Genomic DNA, 17,086 nt, shown 5'->3' on the forward strand with positions numbered 1-17,086 from the left:
GAATGGAACATAAAACAATGAATCGAACAATTTTATATAGTTCTTTTTAGCTCTATGTCAAACTGTACAATAACAGTTTGCCGTATTTGCGATGAGCAATGAGTACCAATGACGACATCATTCCAGAGTATATCACCCTATGTTTGGGGTTCACTGTGGCATTGCCCAATCTGTCAAGTTGGTCCCAAATAGCCGTCCGGAATTCCATCATTCATTGTGTTCTTGGCTGTTCTTTCGTTTGGATAGCGACGAGTGCATGTGTCGGTTGCACCGCGGTACGGAGTATTTTTTCCTCCCTCTTCTTAGTGGCCATTGGCGTGTAATTTTACGGTTTGTCCTACTTTTACAGTGCTGGTTTCATGGGGCGGAATCGGCCCCAAAATTCTTTCGTCGCGCAAACTCTGTTACTTAGCGTTACGCGTATCGCGATCACTTCTAGCGTTGTGGCCATCCGGTGGAGCAGATTTCTGGAAGCTACATTTTTATGTTGCGTAGATTGACACCGTAAAATTGTGTGAGAAAAAAGTGAAAAAAAAGTTGAGGTGGGGAAGTAGCATCGAAGTAAAAAAAAGTGCTCCATTGCAGGTGACTTCTTGGATCCCGTGGTTTGGGTGGAAATCTAGCTCCTTCATGGATGACTTGATTATGTTTTGTTTTGTGAGCCGCCCTAAACAGTGCATAATTCTAACGTTACTGCCGCTACGAATTGTATAACAATGGAGGAAATTGAATAATTTATTGTATTTTGAAGGAGGATGCCCAAGAGTTGAACAAGTGTACAAATATGTGTGAAGATGTGTGCGTACTGGGCGCTCCCGTGCTGCGTGTTTTTCTCTGCTCTCCTCTCTTCTCCCCAGTGCAAAGGGGAGCTGGGAGGAAGCCGATGGAGTAGTGTTGGAAGAATTACACTTGATCGTCCGGTTGTTGAAATTAATTGCACAAGCAACCAGCGCCGTTGTGCCAGAATAAACCAGAAGAAGCGGCTAACGGAAAGCATAAGCGAGAAGCCAATTGAATAAATCAATTGAATTTAGAGAGAAGAAAAAAAAGAGTGTCGACAGTGCTCGATAACATTATAATTCGATTTTGCCCACAATGTGATCTCACTCGAAGTGTTAGTGTTTTTCTTTTTTGGAAAATACAGCTGTTTCGTGAATACGAGAGCCAGATTACAACGATGGATTTTCACAGAGATGATGCTAAGCGTCAATGGACTGCAACGAAAACAGGCGTAAAATAGAATTTCAAAGCAGGAGAAGGAGGTTCCTCAATAGCTGGTGCTCTTCTGAATATTCATGGTTTAACTGTTCATATTACGCTCATTCAAAGTGACCTTTCTATGTTGTGTTTCGTTTTATCAGTGCAGATTTAAATAAAAGCATAAACTCAATGAAATTCAGACTATATATATATACATTTTATGGATGCTTCGTCCTTAGCGAATGTTTTCCATGTTTCTCTGTTTTATTTACACTCTTTTTTCATTGAAAATGACGATAAACTGCTTTTTTTTTAGTGAAGTCAATTCATTCGATCTGCTCCTTTGCCTCCAACCCTTATTTTTAGGCGAACGTGTTCCTAAATCATTTTCCTTAATTGTGAAGATAATTTTTTTAACTATTTGTATTTTTGACGACTTCAGTATTGAATTGTATAAAGCAATTCCACGCCAAATCAGCCGGAAAACAGTCGATTTTGAGCTGACCATCTCCGATTTTTTTGAACATTGTAGATAAGGTGATAGTTACCTAAAAACACAATTTTCATTCAATTTTCATCAGGTGACCAATTTCAATTACGATTGATTTTTTATTAGGGTGCATCCATAATCATTCAGTTTTTGAGGTAGGACTACGTCTTTCATTTCTATACTGGGGTGTAAGTTCAATGTTTCGAAAACGGAAGCGTTATCCCGGAGAACAAGATTTTGAGCGTTAATAACTCCTAAACATCTGAACGAAATGGTATGATAAACACTTCATTCGAAAGATAAAATGTTTACGCGTTATACATCTGTTCCTATTTGATCCAAAAACTTGTTTCAATAGCCTTAAAAATTGCTTTCAAAAATAAACGAGCGCCGCTTGAAAACCACTCAGACAGGGACGAATGATCTTTGGGTTAAGGTCCTTTTAAAAGAACCGAACCGAAATCCATTCAGTTATAATTGAACAGCGATTGGATCATGCTGTCGCTGTTTTGGCGAAGCTAATTTCGTTCATCATGAAAGCACTGATGAAAGGCGTCACCAAGAGCCTGTTTGTGCACATTAGGCCAGAGGAAAATCCATCGGAAGGAGAGTGGTATCACAACGAAAAAGGTGTCCAAGAAAGTATAAGCATCGAAAATTGTTATACTGCGAACAAATACATTTTGTTTTATGATTTTTCAATCAAGTGTAATTAACAGGAAAGTTTCTGAAGATTATTCTTCCCCATCAGTAAAATATTTTCGTTTTCAATATTGGATGTATGAAATGAGAACCGGAAATTTTTCGCATCGCGATTATTGCTCAATCGCAAATATACAACAATTTTGCTTTACTTCAACCAAATGAAACTATTCATGAACATATGATACGAAAACATATGTTAGGGATGTGGAAAAATTGTCTTCAGAAACTTTATCTCATTTGGAAACCGGACATCTCGAGTGGATCGGTATCTCTGTTGTTCGCGCTTGGACGAGGAAGAAGAGTTAGGAGCCAGTTGTCATGTCTTGTCTTAGACCACACCCTCTTTCAATTCTTAAGCATATGTAACCGATGTTCCAGTTACGAAATGCATTCATTCTAGAGATGGGCAAATCAGCTCATCATGGTGAGCGGTTCAGAGCCGTTCAGCTCATACTAATGAGCTGCTCATTTGGAACAGCTCTTCAGCTCAGTTGAATTTTGCGGTTGTCCACACAATTGCATAACTACCATGGGACATTTTATAGTGCTTAATGGACGGAAAGCAAAAAAATAAACGAATTTAATTTGTAATTGTACACAAACTAAAACTAATATGAATTCTAATAATATAAAATACAATACATATTGAATGCGGCAATCCAACATAGAAGATGCTTAGGATATGCTGAACTTGAACAACAGAAGAACCAGCAGTAGCCAAATAAAGTGTCTTCAGAAATATTGGCCGAGACAACGTTTTTTTTGATAAAACTGCCGAGATATTTTTTTGCATCCAAGGACATAAAAATAAATCCACTAATAGGCGCAACGAGAAATAATTCTTCGCGATGACAAAGTAACAAAAGGACCATTATCAATCATCACCTTTCATGCCGGGTGGTTTTTTGAATTGTTTTAATTCAGCACGCGGGAATAAATTTACGTGTTTCAACAGTCATGTTTAAATAACAATATAATATAGTAATTTCATTTACAAGTATATAATAATGTTTATTATTTTGTTTGGCGATGTAAGAAAAATTTAATGAAGTAACGAACGATTGAATATCTTCTAAACAAAAACCTTTTTCATATCTGGCATCTCTGCTAATCCTAAAGAACGAAGAGGGACACACGAAAACAAACTGACGTCATATCATAAAGCGCGAGAGACGAAAAATTCTTTCGCGTCTCAAAATTCACACTCTCTGCAGCTTTTGCGCTGTGGAGGCGATCTGGCGTAGTGGTAACATCTATACCTCTCACGCAGAGATCACGAGTTCAATTCTCACTCACGACTTTCTTCCAAAAATGGAAGTAAAAGTGACGAACCAGCCAAAATGTGTTGAAAGTCACTATAATAGAGAAAAAAAAAGCTTTTGCGCTCCACAGCTATGTAGCTCAGCAGTTTTATTTATTTATTTAATTAATTCACAAATACAACAGGCTACACATGCCCTAATGTATGATATAAAAAACTAAAACTAAAACTATTTTTCACTAAGCCTACTAAAACTAATACATAAGAAATTTCAAATTATGTAAGAGCAATAACATACAATTTTTTGAGGGACGAACGTGATAGATGACAGTCAAAACAGGAGCTACAACGGTTAAACAAACGGCACATACTAGTCACAGGTTCATGGTATCCGTAATTTGTTCGTGTTGAGGAGATGTAGAGAAAATGACGAGAACGCAAGTTACGACGATTAACATTAAAGTTGATTAACCGGAGAAGCTCAGGACAGTCGATTCTAGCGGTAATTAAGTCCGAAGTAAATAGCAACCTTGGCAACGTTTCTCCGTGAAACTAATGAGTTAATCCCTATTAGTTTGCATCGATCCTCGTAGCTAGGAAGATTTATTGGGTCATTCCATGGTAAATTGCGTAGTGCGAATCGGATGAATTTCCGCTGGATCGACTCAATTCGATGAACACTATTCTGGTAGTACGGCGACCACACCACACAAGCATACTCTAGAATCGAGCGAACCAACGAGCAATAGAGAGTCTTGATACAGTGCACGTCCTTGAATCGCTTTGTGACGCGGAAGATAAATCCAAGTGTACTGGACGCTTTAGCAATGATATAGGATACGTGGTCGCGAAAAGTGAGTTTCGAATCCAACAAAACGAGGTCGAGGTCCTTAATGGTACTGACACGATCCAATTTAACACCATGCAGCTTATATTCGAAGATTATCGACGAACGCTTGCGTGAGAACGATATTACCGAACACTTTGATGGATTCAAAAGCATCCTGTTGTTTGCACACCATTCGGCGAAGATGTTGAGTTGCTGTTGTAAAATCTCAGCATCTCCGATGCAGTTTACTGGGAGGAACAATTTGAAGTCATCTGCATACGAGAGTTTGAGACACTTCAAACTGAAATTTATATCGTTGAGATACAGTAAAAACAGGTAAGGACCAAGGTGACTGCCCTGAGGAACACCAGATGTTACCCGAAAAGGAGTGGATATTGTGTCGCCTATTTTCACTGACATAACGCGGTCAGTGAGGTAGGAGTGGAGCCATTTCAAAAGTGGACCGTTGAAACCAAGACGATGAAGCTTGGCTACTGCGATGTCGTGGTTGATAATATCAAACGCAGCAGAGAAATCTGTATATACCGCATCAATTTGTTTTCTCGATTCCAAAGAGCGGATAATGTACGATGTATATAGAACGAGATTAGTGACAGTTGAAATTTTGGGCATGAAACCATGTTGTTCTTCTGCGATGTAGTTGTTGCACGCATGCGATATGAAGTCCAGAATTATTATCTCGAATAGCTTGGAGATAGCGCATAGGGAAGCAATTCCTCTGTAGTTTCTGACGTCTTTTGACGTAGGACTACGTCTAACCGGAAGATATAGGGGGTGAAATGGAAATCTAGGCACTGAACAAGTTGGAAAAAATGCAAGATTTGGAACGCTTATAACTCGAGCATTTCTCAATAGATCGCGAAGGTTTTTGCATCAATTGATAGGAAATATATCTACGCATCTCTCATAACGAATACCATTTCATTTTTCTTGAGATAGATAATTGAATATTTGTGAAATATCAAGCATTGTCCAAATGCACTATGTGCCCATTTTTGATTGGTCCAAATCGTACCGACCAAAACGGGCAACCAGAGCAGCAGCGAAATAGAATGAAGCACGATTGGGAAGGAAAAAGAAAAAAAAATGACCGAAACATTGGTCGCAGTCTCACACATGCGTAATTCTCGAGCCAGCCAGTCAGCTTAAAAATCCCCGCTCCGCTGCCGTAACGATCATTCTCATTCAAACCGTACACCACATCGGTTCGCATCACAACACATCAACAAACCAACCCAAGCACCCATGACTGGACATGGTAAAGAAGGAAAAGTGAAGGGAAAGGCAAAATCCCGCTCGAACCGTGTTGATCTGGAGTTCCCCGCAAGGGTAGCTAGGCCGAGCGCGTTAGTACCAGTGCACCAGTCCACCTAGCCGGCGTTATATAGTTTCGGCCGCCGAAGTGATCGAGTTAGCTGGCAAAGCTGCTCGCGACGATAAGAAAACCCGCATCCGGAACAGAACACATTCGGTTCGGTGGACATCAAGACAACAGGCAGTTGCAGCGAGTGGCGAGTGGCAAACGCAATCGCAAAACGGCAGCAGGTAGCAGAAGAAAAAAGTTTGTTCTTTATACAATCTGCTTTGGTGGCAAATCCAGAACAAGACGGCATCGAGGGCGTTCGAAATGGTTTTTTTTCAAAACCACGAGTACTAAGTTTTCTGAATTGGAACCATATCAGGGCCATTAAACCTTTCAAAAAAGAGTTTACGAAATACAGTTCAATGCTTTCTAAAATAATATCCAAAATAATAATAAAACACAAATTGATTTTCTCATAATGTGTTTGCCAGGATCTGATGAGTATGTGAATTTGGCAGTTGTTCTGAGCTTATTGATAGTTGGGGACTTTCCTGATTATTCAATTTTCATCAATTCTTAAATTGTTTCCAGATTGAAAGTACAATAATTTACAATTAGTTCGACATTTAGCCAATTGGACGGACATGTAATGCGACATATTTAGTTGGACATTTTTGTAAACATAGAGATCCAAATTATGACCCCACATTGAAAGTCGACTCTGTACCACTGTCATCGCAAATGTTCAATTACAGATTAAAATCGCCTCCAATGCGACACTAAGTGGTGCTTCGGCACGTCGCATTGAATGTAATTTACTGTACAACATGTCACAAAGCTGGATGGGAAGAAATTTTGCAACTGTGAAGGCTGTGGCGAGTGGCAACAAATCGCTAAACAGGAAGGTTTAGCCGAACAAGATGGGGATATCGAGTGATAACAAAACAATAAACTCTTTTGATTGAAGATAATTTTGTGATCCTGAAAAGGACCCTTTTTAGCCTGCATGTGAATCCAAGCGAACAAATAGTAATGAATGTATTTTTTTGCCATCGCTGCCTTTTAAGGCTCATTCATTCGTCTCGTTGGACACGCCCCTTTGGCTGAGTCTGCCGATGTGTCTCTATCCTGTGAACGTGTACCGCTAAAATACAAAACGCGCGGATCCGCTGAAATATATATCATTCTCTTTCAAACCGTAAATCAGTGTGGTTGTATGGCATCGTTTCACATCGCATCAACGGATTGGTGCCGGAGCACCAGTATACCTAATAGCGGTTATAGAATTTCGGCCGCCGGAGTGCCGGAGTTGGCTTGCAAAGCTGCTCACGACAATAAGAAAACCCGCCTACAGAACAGAGCACATTCGGTTCGGAGGCAACAACTAGTTTCAGCGAGTGGCAAACGCAATCGCAAAACGGCAGCAGGTAGAAGAAGGATAAAGTTTGTTTATACAGAGTGCTTTGGTGGCAAAACCAGCCACCGTAAAACACGGCGCTTTTCAGGGCCATTAAACCATTCAAAGAAGAGTTATTAAAAGTTATTCACAATACCAATGCATTCTAAAGTGACATAATATGACATATAATATAAACTGATTTATTTTGTTTATGCTTGTTCTTGAACTTATTGGTGGTTGGGGTCTTTTAAATTTATCATTCAGTTTTCACAGTTGGTTTTTCAGAACGCTTCTAGTTCGTTTATTTCTCGACAGATCGTAGAGTTCGTCTTCAAAACCTCAGTTCTTTTTCATTTTTATTTACTTTGTTTGCGGAGACTACAAATCTTACAATTCATTCGTCTCCGAAACCACAGTTTGAGGTACGGTAATGTGCTCAATAGTGAAATATATGATAGTGAATAAGCTGATGACCACCTATGCATTCCCTATCACAGCCATCATTTTGATTGTACGATATGTGCAAACACAGAAAGATACCCGGCGTTAAACATTTAATAAGTACAAAGCCTTCAGAAAAAAACAAGAATCAAGTTTGTAAAAAAAAACGCAAAAACACAACACCAAAGGTTCTTTTCAGAACCCCCAACATGTTCATAAAGAGTAAACAGTAAACTAATCCATTTTTCAGGTAGATAGGTAGGTATTCACGTAGGAGAAGAAAATAAAAAAATATATTCGAAATATATATTTTGCAAAAGCTGTCCCCTTTGTATAGTCCTACGTCACTCCGGTTATGTCCCCGACATTACCCACCCGTCTTTTTTGCAACCCTTTTTAAATACTGGGAAGACAAATGATTTTTTCCATAGATTCGGAAATCTTCCGCAGAGAATGGAGCGGCGGAAAATATTACTCAACGGTATCGAGAGGCTGCTAGAACACATCTTCAAGACGACAGACGGGATACTATCGGGTCCGTAATTTGAAGATTTTTTTCAATTTTTTACAGGCATCGTGTACAATAGCTGCATTGATCACGGGATAATATCTGACAGACAGTTCAACAGCTCAGCAGCTCAACAGCTCAGTAGCTCATCAGCTCTGTAATGACCTGATGAGCTGCGTCGTTTTAATTGCGAGCCGATCCGAATCCGCTTACTATAATGAGGCGATTCGAATGAACAGCTCATGAGCGGATGGCACATCTCTAATTCATTCTTCGTGAGGACACCGACTGGACAACAACTCTAATGAGAGTGATATCACAATGAAAAGCGACCAAGACAGTACAAGCATCGAAAATTGTTTCTGCTTGAGGAATCGGAGCAGCCGCCACTCACACACATACACGCGCACAACTCTTTTCGTTTGGTAGTTATCGAGTTAGCATTAACCACTGGCGGGAATCGAGCGACGAGGAGAAACCGAAAAGATGTCATTATTGCTGAAAAATAATCTGTCAGTTCTCCTTAGAATAGTAAATTACATTCAAGCGAAAGAGTTTATTTTATTGTTTTCTATCCATATAATACTGCGATCAAATACATTTTGTTCTGTGATTTTTCAATCAAGTGCAATTGACAGGAAAGCTTCTAAAGATTATTCTTCCCCTTCAGTGAAACATTTCCGTATTCAATATAATAATGTAAATGTATAAAATGAAATATTCTTTCATTCATTCAGAATGGATGCAGATGCAACTTCAAACACATGATCACTAAACCAACGATAATCCTACGTCAATCTTGCGGCTATAACACAGATATAACCCATTTCATGTTTTTTCTTCTAAAAATCATAACTGGAAATGAAGCATCATGATTAACATATTCTTATCAGATAAGTTAGTGTCAAATCAATGAAATATTTTTAAAAAAAATAATATTTTAAGTACACCATCGGAAAATCTTACAAAAAAATTGATTTCAATATTAAAAATGTTTATAATTCAAAACATGTCCCCTTCTGTATTTTTTAAACGATTCTTATTAGAAAAGTCTTCTAATTTAACGAAATTTAACGTATAGTGTACCGTATAGACTTTCTAATCTTTCGCGTTAATAGCACTGAGTGCGTGTTGCGCCACTTGGGAAGCGAGGATGATAATAATTTTTCAGGATGGATTAAACACACTTCTATATAAATAAAAATGATTTGTTGTCCGTTCATCACGATTTAATTCGAGAACGGAACAACGGATCGAACGGTTGAACAGTTCTAGTCAGAAATTATACAAATTTGAATATCTGTTGTGGGCGGGACGAAGTTCACCGGGTCAGCTAGCTTAAAATAAGCATCATGAATGAAGATTTACTTTTCTGTACCAAATACTGGTTCTATATAATAGAGTAACGCATTTTTTCCAATTTGTAAAAAATATTAAACGAAACCTGTGTCTGATGATTATTTTATATCATAATGGTGAGATTTTTCACCCCCAGACGTCGACACTGTACATTTGTTATTGCATATTTTACACGGAAAGAGTTTAAATGTATTGAAGAATAGAATGACCAAAATTTGGTCAACATTACATTAAAAAACCTGAACAGCCCCCATTTTGTAAATTTGTAGAATGATTTCTTCATTTTGATTTTGACGTTTGTTCTCCAGTTCTCAAAAAGGCGTCCAAACTAAAGAAGCAATTCGACAATCGCACGGGAAGTTTTATGACTTTATGTTCTTTATGTGATAATAAAATATAACACAACTTTTCAAGTGACTCCTCACGTACTCAGTTCACTATTTAAACTGATCGCTTTATTCATTCTCTTTCAATATGCACTTACAGTATAGACCTTTTTTATCAGAGTTATTCAACACTCACCCTTTACAGGTACACCACAGCTTTCACCCCTTTAGTAATTTGCATATAATTCATAGTAATATTCACATATATTCATTATTACATGTACAATGCTTTTATACAATTCAAAATCCCTATAATATTCTGAAAGAAAATAGTCATTTTCCAATATCATAAGACTTTTCTTGAGTTGTTTCGATTCCAACTATATTCTAAAATCTAACTAAATATTCGTAGGAAATAACAATTCCTCTAGAATTTCACATACTTTTTCAGTGGTTCCGATTTTATTCTCTCTGAACGCCTTAAGGCTATAGTACGATCGGTGGTCTGTGAATTTTCAACGTTTGATTCAGCCACAAATCTCTCCTTGACCGGAAATCCTCGGAAGGAATCGTTTTTTCATCATCTTCTTTTTTATCATCAACCGGAGAGCTCGCTCGTTTTGGGTTTTTAGTTTTTTGATTAACCCTCCTGTACTCGCGTGCAAAACCATAACATGATATGATTGAATGAAAATCTCAAAAATGATTTCTTCGTCTATATTATGTTTTAATAGTCATCTAATTCCAATAATCCCCTTCAAAACAGAGTAATTTTTGATACCACAACACAAATAACGAAATTTGAATTTTTCACTGTTATTAACTTTTAAAGCAACTGAATATAATTCATAAAAGTATGAAGAGCTATAAAATAACATAAGAACGTATTAACCGATTGTGGTTTCATTGCAGTAAGAATCAGAACATAGCATAACTGCATGCTCGAAACAAACATATTTTTCACATTTCATGCAGTTGTTGCGTGTTTTTCGGGTCTTTTATCGAAGAGAAGAATGTATATCGACCTTCTAGATAATTACCAGATGATAAAGGTTCTGGAATATAAAGTTTGCATATTCCTAACATTCTTTGTCTCTGTATTCTTGGGAAACCTAAACTTTGAGTGCTTTAAGGCACCCCCAAATCATGTCCGATTGAGCTGAAATTTCGCACAGGTCATTTTTTGGGCCAACAAACAAAATGTACGTGGTCGGTTCTTTAAATTCGACATTTTTTTTTATGTCTTCATTGCCTCTCAGGCCAAGTCCCAAAAGGTCGATTTTCGTCCAAATTTTTTTTTCGGGATGACACCAAATCTCGACATTTCATGCATTTTTGAGTTATTTGGCATCGAAAAAAATGTACGATTTATCAAATTTCCTTTAACTACTCCCCCTTTGAAAGATTTCGAGTATCAAGAAATCAAAACTTTGAGCGCTTTAAGGCACCCCTAAACCATGTCCGATTGAGTTGAAACTTTGCACAGGTCATTATTTTGGGTCAATAGACAAAATGTACATAGTCGGTTTTTGAAATTCGATGATAATTTTTTTTCATACATCCGTTGCCACCGTAATATAGGGGAGAGGGAGGCAAGTTGGCGACGTTAAGCTTTGGCGAGCCTTGGAGCTTGGAATTTTTTTCTTTTTTTAATGTTGATTCTGATTCTTATAGTCTGAAGTGTTTTTTTATCATATTATCTATTGGATGGACAAAAAAACTAAAAAACTTGTCTACCAAAAAACTTTGCGCAAAAAGTTAGGAATTCCTGGAGGCAAGTTGGCGAATATGATTTGGTTACCTAAAAATCAACAAAATGTAACAACAATTATTTATTTATAAGACAGAAGGACATGAGAAGTACAAATAAGTTCAATGTACACATAAATCACACACATATGGTTTGTCAGGATACATCCAATAACTGCATTCAGAATGTGCTGAATTGAAAATCTAACCTCCATGTCTGGATATTTTATCGATAGCGTCTCAAAGTTGATTCTGGCACACCGAACTGTTTTGAAACACCCAGAACAGACGAACCTTCGTCTATAGCTTTCATAGCATTCTCCAAACTGGTGCCGACCAACATTGGTCTCTTCTTCGCTTATAAGTTCTAACCATCTGCAATAAAAAACTAAAAATTAACATAATGTTGCAGTTCGCCAACTTGCCCCCAAGCGACTTTTTCAATAAAAAAATTTAGCTGAAAAAAATTCATGATTGAAACTCGTCGGAAACAAACAGATTATGTACAATAGAGTACCTTTATCATGTATAAAATTATTTTGAAATTTTAACTTTCCTCATAAAGTGGATAATAAAATTTGAAGAAAACGGAAAAAATAACAAAATCGCGATTTTTCACATTTTTATTTTTCACTTTTTTTGTGATAACGTTTTCGGCAGAGTTATCGAATACAAAGTTTGGCCTTGTTATGATGCATCTTCAGTAAAAATTAGGTGACGCTACCTTCATTACAACGGGTCAAATTACCGATTCGTCATCTTGCCTCCCTCGCCAACTTGCCTCCCTCTCCCCTACAGCCATTCTATGCCAAGCCGATATAATGGTTCTCAGATTTTCGTCGAAAGTGATAATTTTGTTTTTTATCGCCAAACATTAGACCAGTATTTTTTTTTTCATTAGGGTGCCCATTTCCATTTTTACCACTTTTTTCCAAAAATGACTTTTTTCAAAAATTCATAACTTTTGATTCACTGAACCGATTAAGATGATCGCCATATCAAATTGAAGGCAATGAGCTAGCCTTTAATTAAAAAGTATTGCAAAATATAGCAAAACAATTTATTTTATTTTTGTAATTATTGATTGTTGTCATTTATTATTGTTTTCATGACTTTGGACTAGAGGGCGCTATATATTATTTAATATATTCTTAAAAGCTGAGGATTTTTTTTACATAATATATCTCGATATCAGAGATGCTATTTTTTCGTTTTTGATACATGATTTTTCAAAGTTAACCGATGGTTCGAAAATCAAAGATCGACGTTTTGCATACATTTGTGGTAAAAAGAAGGATTCTTTCCCTTCCGATACACGAGATCTGGAAGTAGAAGTCCTGAAGGATGCTAACGAAACAAAATTGATATCATTTCTCGTTTTATTTAGACTATATCTCGCACTAGCTCCGTTGAGCACGAATTGTACAGGTAAACCCATTTTCGTGCGAGGGAGAGAGACTGCACAAAATAAATCGCATAAAAAATCATACAAAACTTCACGAATAATTTAAAAAAATTGTTTCGGTACTCAATTTTAAAATAAGTGATTCAAATCCTGATGATTCCGATTTAGATTACCGTTCGATTTGTTTTCCTGCTGTACGTTGGGACATATTGGGCCTGATCACGAACGTCTCTTCACGGTGAAAAGGAAGTGAATTGTATACAACGTTATTACGGCTGTCACCGTGTGTGTAGAATCCGGAAGAGTTCATCCGTCGTGACAACTTTGATGAACTCGGTGTTATTATGAATACCACGATACTGTCACGTCACGGGGAAAAACAAGTTTATTCGTCACTTGTGTTTTAGATGGTGGAAGCTAGTCACGCGGAATGGAGTAAGTTTAATTTCGGATTTATTTAGCTTTTTTTGCTAACATTTTGAATCTTGTCTTGCTTTTAGAGAAAGAATAGATAAACAAACAGCAATTTACCCGCTTGGTGGCATTTTTAGAACGAAATCCTGACGTATCCAGAGGACGTGAATTTGTTTATTTGGATTCGATAAATGCGCTATGGGATATAATTGAGGACTAAAATGTAGCTCCCGTAGACCGATTGAAACATGGCGAAAGGTCTAATTTCGATTGCCTTAAATGAATAGAAATTTTTTGCTTAGATTAACAGAGAGTTGCAACCCCATAAAATGGCAATGGAGGCCACTGGTCCAAAACAATAATTATGATTGATTATGTATAGAATTGGTTTGTTGATATTTTGATAAATAATAAAAATAATAACTGTAATGTTTTGCAGACCTGGTTTTTGTAATTCAAACATTCGCAATTGGTGGACAAGACCCGAATCAGGACGATAGTTACATCGAATAAGATCATTGATCTTTTGTTTTTACGTAATAGATATTTTCAACGATATTGTTTTGAAGACATACTTTGAATGAAAGAATATTTAAGTTTCAAATCTATCATTGCAAAGCTTTTAAATTAATAATTTTCAAAGTATTCTCTAGTTCTTTTTCCATAATTTTGATTTCCGTCTAAAGAAAGTCTGAATCATTTTCTGCTTTTGGAAAATTTCTTGAAACTCAACAGATGTTCCATATGAAAATTATGCTTCTGACCGACGCTACTGACAAGTTTCTGTTTAAATAATTATATCAAATCTCATGTCCCGTATATCAAATTACACGAGAATGGGAAGGATAAGTGGATTATACTTCAGATTCCCATATGGAAGCAGCTCAGATTATACTGATCATGAGATGGATAAATTCGGGTTTATTCTGAGATCTAGAAGATATTATTATTCATCAAAATTGTAGAAACGGTTCTTAAAAAATGATTCTAACGTTGACCTATACTAACTTCGTCTCACTCTTCAAACGAATAAGACAGAGCTGAGTACAAGAGTATGCGAGATATCGATTATTAAACTCATGATAGTCATGCTTTATCTCTAGAGTAATTTATAACCTGAGGGAGGCGATCTGGCGTAGTGGTAACATCCGTACCTCTCACGCTCAAGGTCACGAGTTTAATTCTCACTCCCGACATTCTTCCAAAAATGGAAGTTTAAAGTGATGAACCAGCCAAATGTGTAATTTATAAAAAGAGGAAATAAAACTACATTTCCATATGTTCAACAACTACATTATTCAAGAGCAACCAAGAATTCCTCCTCATCTTTGAACTAGCGTTTGATTCAGCAAACTAACGCACCAAGCACATGATTCATGGAATGAGTCCGAATAGTTGGCATTGAAATACCGAATCATCGAGGTATAACCGCAAACTTGTCATTCTAAAACATACGTTCAATTGAATGGAATATTATCGCATACACTTATTAATTTTACCTACATAACGTTCAAACGTCCGAAATTATGCAACCGACTTAACGTTCAAACGCCCGAAACTATGCAGCTGACATGTCTCTTATAAACGGGAATGAACTCTTTCACTTCACGAAGTTTATTTTTACACGTGACAATGATGATATGGGCACCTTCCACGATCAACCGGATTGACAATAAGTGTCTTCAATATCGTGACAGCTAGGCTTTCAACATCTGATCTAACCTCAATCAATATTTTTCCACCTTACACGGTCAATATCGCCCTCAACCCGAGACAACGAAAATATCCGCGATGGCTAGTGTTGACATTTGAGTTTGGGATCCAAACTATTCTCTATCAGATTAGAAGGGTAAAAGGCAATTTTCAATTGGTAAAATTTGAATGAAAATATCTACTTGGTATTATTTAATTAATTGAAGCGCGTAGTCCTAACCTTAACTTAACCTATTTCCCCTGAATTTTCAGATATTCCTACTAAAATGTATTATTATAATATAACGTCAATTTCAGACATAATTTTTGTATGGGATATTCTCACCACTTGCAGAAAAAAAGTGATTTGCATTCACATAGAATACTAATTTAATTCGTAAAAGTTAATTTTCATTCACATAGAATACTAATTTAATTCGTAAAAGTTAATTTTCATTCATAATTTACACTTTAGAATTCAGTTTTTCTTCTCAAAAATACATCATAATACTCGTTTCACAAATACAGACTGTTCCTTTCAGTTTCAGAGATGCCAGATTATTTTAGTTTGCGAAAATATATGCAAGTTATTTATCTGCAAGCAAATGTTTTTATTCCATAAATGAGACTATGACAGTAAAACCCCGATTATCCGCGAGCGGGTGATCCGCCCTGCGGATTATTCGTGACTGCGAGTTCCATAGTGAATCAATAGGCCTTTCCGGAATTTGTTAGTGAGTGGTAGGCCCATGCTCTTTTGTTGTGGTCATGGCTTTTACATTATTTAGCCACTGGTGTACACGACCTTATAGATGGATAGTTGATTGATTTCTGTATTGATAGAACATAGTTTTTATGTTGAAACATCTCTTTTCGTGTTTGCATTTTTTTGTCCTTTAATGGGTCATCCGCGGCTCCGTGGCTCACTAGCGCAAAGAATGACCGAGTTCAACGTTAAAAAATTCCTAAAACGTTGTTAAGTTTCATCCACTCTCTCACCATCACATTGTCAGTTTACTTTGAAGTTTTGATTTGTATCGTGAAACGTACCGTATTTTGCTATTCAAAGTATCGGTTTTCCAAACCAAAAGCTTCCATTTATGATTCCTACAATTTCAGTAGTTTATAAATTTTAATTGCAATCGCAAAAAAGTCTAACAAAAATTAAATGTGCGCTTGCATATCTGGCAACTCAGTCTGGAAGTCCGTGAGGTAAAACGTCAACATCATGCATCCATATGAAATGTCACGATATTGATGCTCGAAAATCAGAAAATCCGGATTTCTGCGTCGTCGGCCATGTTCAGCTGTCATTATGCTCTCAAATGTCATCATATTGTCAATAAAGTTGACCGTGTAAGGTCCGCTATAGACACAAAAAGATTAAGTGTAGTGTAAGTGACAGTGATGTTCGTGATCAGGCCCATTGCCTTTTCGTTTCGCTGCATGTTGGAATATGTTGCTTAGTTTGCCAATGGTCATCTCGAATTTTAAAAAGTTACCACATAAAAAATGTTCACCACCTCGAAAAAATTATTGTTACGAAAATGCGATTTTATGATTTGCGGTATTTAAGTATGAACGCCACAGGAGCACAATTTTCAGCTATATTTCAAAGCAAAATTTAACCGGGCAAACATATCGCTAACGCTCGGTCGGACCTAACTAAAGGATCGTCTCCTATGTTTCAAACTAACCGGGCAATCGATAGAACACAGGTTTGTTTGCGAAAGGCCGTCGCTGCAGTGCATACAACAAGGCACCAACAATAAAAAATAATATTTGAATGCCAGTGCGAACAATAAAAATGCTATCTATTGTATTTCGGCTCCGGTGACGCTAATACGAAAGTATCCTATTTTTATTGGTATCCAGAACCATACTTTTCGTTTCGTACTCCGAAAAAAAAAAGTCCCAGAATGCCGATTTTTGACAAAAAATTTTTTTTTGCAATTTTCATGCAATTTCAAGACATTTGACATAA

The 17,086-nt window shown here is 36.9% G+C and overlaps 1 protein-coding gene across 11 annotated transcripts in view; it reads left to right on the forward strand.

Moving 5' to 3' along the window:
• The first annotated feature begins 159 nt into the window (after window positions 1-159).
• LOC129774687 (F-BAR domain only protein 2) overlaps window positions 160-17,086 on the forward strand; it is a 92,366-nt gene continuing 75,439 nt past the window's right edge. For 6 of the 11 annotated variants that reach the window (XM_055778539.1, XM_055778540.1, XM_055778542.1 and 3 more), the window contains exon 1: window positions 214-542. The gene's annotated coding sequence lies outside the window, so the exon portion shown is untranslated. Of the gene's footprint in view, window positions 543-1,171; window positions 1,278-17,086 lie in introns of those variants that run through there. The other 5 variants (XM_055778535.1, XM_055778537.1, XM_055778536.1 and 2 more) reach the window with 5 other exon arrangements.

The sequence above is a fragment of the Toxorhynchites rutilus genome, chromosome 3 (genome assembly GCF_029784135.1).
Source record: "Toxorhynchites rutilus septentrionalis strain SRP chromosome 3, ASM2978413v1, whole genome shotgun sequence".
NCBI lineage: Eukaryota > Metazoa > Arthropoda > Insecta > Diptera > Culicidae > Toxorhynchites > Toxorhynchites rutilus.